Below are 2766 nucleotides of genomic sequence, written 5' to 3' on the forward strand. Positions count from 1 at the left end.
CAAGAAAGGGTTGGATGGTGAGGGGATACTAGGGCCTGGCAGGCTGGGGCTTCAGATATGTAGCCTCCTCCCTTCAGGCATAGCAGGGGCTCCCCTGCCTGGCCATAGCACCGGACATCAGGTCACCTGATGCTGACAAGAGATAAGGTGGGTCCTGGTCAGTGGTGGACCCACTGATCAGGACCCTATGGGGCAGGACAGAGTGGATGCGCTGGCTCCAACAGGTCGGTAGCTTCCATGGTTTGGATAGTGGAGGCCATGAGGGAGTGCAGGTGGTGACTGGGTCCCAGGCCAGAGAGAGTGGTCATGCCCTTCTCTTGCACTCAGAAAGTTGGGTGAGAGGAGCAGCTATCCAGCAGGGTCCATGCCCCTGGCACAAGACATAAGCCTGAGTAACCAGCTGGGTCCACACCTCAACTCTGACCCATTTGAGTCACCAACCTGGCCTCAGAGGTTATCACACCCTGTGTGTCCGAGGCTGGACTGAGCCACCAGCCTGCTGGCCAATCAGCTGCCCAGTGCTTGCAGCCCAGGCCACCTCCAGGCCACAGTACACAAGATGCTGCCCAGAACTGCTGCTAGGGACCAGGCCAGAGTAACTGCTCCACCCAGTCAGATACCACCTGGCTAAGACTAGCTTCCTCTTAGCGCCCAACTCTGGCCACCTGAACCACTGGACATGGACCACCAGGCTGACCTCCTGGTCCTATGAAAATCTGATTTAGTCCAATGCCTTGAGAGGCCTCAGGACTGTCCTTCAGGCCTAAGGTTTTGGGCACCCAGGAGTCACAGCTACCCTGAGGGACTCCACATGTCTTCACCCTCTGTGCTCTCATTCCCAGCCCTGCAACCTGTGTAGCCCAGCCAGACCCCTGGCTTCTTGCTGCTTTCTATGACCCTGAGGCAGAACCTTCCCATGGTTGGGGCCAGAGTCCGTTTTCAAGCCGGCAGCCAGGACAAGTGTGGGGCCAGTGACTCAGCCTCAAAAATCAGGGTCCTCGTCCCCTGTGACTTGCAGGAAGGGTCACCAGGTTCCCACCTGTGCCACTAGTCCTGAGGGACACTTAGTAGGGATGCTGTGCATAGGGTGGCATAGGGGGAACCTGGCCAGGCTGGTGCCTCCAGAAGCCCTCACTTCCACCGGTCCCTGGAGGCCACTTGGGCCTGGGCTTGAACCAAGCTGGTGCCCTCCCTCCATGATCTGACAAATGAATGGCTCACTACAGTCCAGCAAGAAAGGGCTGGCACTATGTCCCCAGGTTTTGCCATGGAGACAGGAAAAATGTTGGCAGGGCAGGGTGGAGGCCGTGACCACCTCCCAGAGCATCACTGTCATGCTGTCGTCAAGCTGCTGACCCTGCCTCTGGCCCCTGATCTGGGACAGGAAACGAGCACCTGATAGTCCCTTTGTCCTGGCAGTCTACCCAGATGACTCATGGAGATTAGCCCCAGGCAGCAGGGCCCCTGGTAGGGAAGAAATGGGCAACCAGGAGAACTGGAGGTAGCCTAGGATGGCAGGGAACTCCATGACCCTCACAATGGCTCCTCCTCCGCCTCCTCCAGTGCAATACATCCTTGGGGGTGAAGATAGGCCCGTACCCAGAACCCCTAGGACCCCTAAGGATGCCCTGAGCGCTCCTCACGGGTAGTGTGTTCATCCCAGGGCCCCTCAGACATGTAACATGAACACGGAGTCAGTCCCCAGCCCCCTAGGGTCTCCTTACCTTGGGTAGAGGCTGTGCCCACCCATACTGTTAAGGTGTCCCCTACGCGCAGCTCTTCTCCTGACCCCACCAGTCACTGAGCACCAGGAAAGTAGGATTCCCAGCCTACTTCCAGCCTGATCCCAGCCCAGCCTGGCTGTCACTGGCCCAGGACAGGACCTCTGGTTTCAATCTCTTCAGGAATGGGATCCCCCACCACACCCATGTGTCACTTTCGGTTTCAAGGTACAGTTCAGATGAGGTGACCTTAGGGCCCTTGGGTCAGCCTGGTGTTGGCCGGCAGGACCTGGGGAGGCTGCAGGCCCTCCAGCAATACTTAGATCAGCCAAACTTCAGCCTTCTTTCTCCTGTCCAGGGGTGGAGGGTGAGGGGCTCTAATTGGGAAGGCCATGGATGGGCAGTTCCCCACATCCTCCCCTGTGGACTACAGGGCTGTATGGGGTGGTTTTTTTCCCCTCCTGGAAGGAGGTGACATCCCAGCTCTATTTTCCAACAGCTGTGTGTCCCCAGGCCAGCCCATCACCCTCTCTGTACCTCAAGGTCCTTGTCTATAGGACCCACTGCTCAGAGGACAGTTGCCCCAAGGACAAAATAAGTCAATGGACCAGTGCAGCAACCTCTGAGCTCTCTGGTCCCTGAAACATGCTCAGTGTCAAGCCACTGTCTCCCTCTCTGAGGTCCCCCCCTCCCAGAGACGTAGGGCCAGTCAAGGGACTTGAAAACTGCTTCCTATCTGCAAAGCGGATAAGTGTGTCCCGCAGTGTGTCATTCTGCCATACGCCTTCACCCATGTGGCACATACAGACATGGCATGTTTTCCGGTGACAGTGGCTTTGTAGCCATACCCCACGGTCATGTGGTGCATGGACCCTCTTGAGGGTCCAGGGCTGGAGTTGGATGCACCACCAAGACCAGTTTGGGGGAGGACTGTATCTTCCCACTTGATCAGGCTGTGCGTGAATCCTGGAAAGTGATGTTGCAGAGAGAAAAGAGTATCTTCCAGTTCCTCTGAACCGACAAAGAGGAAGTGGGCTCTTGCTTT

The sequence above is a fragment of the Castor canadensis genome, chromosome 1 (genome assembly GCF_047511655.1).
Source record: "Castor canadensis chromosome 1, mCasCan1.hap1v2, whole genome shotgun sequence".
Classification (NCBI taxonomy): domain Eukaryota; kingdom Metazoa; phylum Chordata; class Mammalia; order Rodentia; family Castoridae; genus Castor; species Castor canadensis.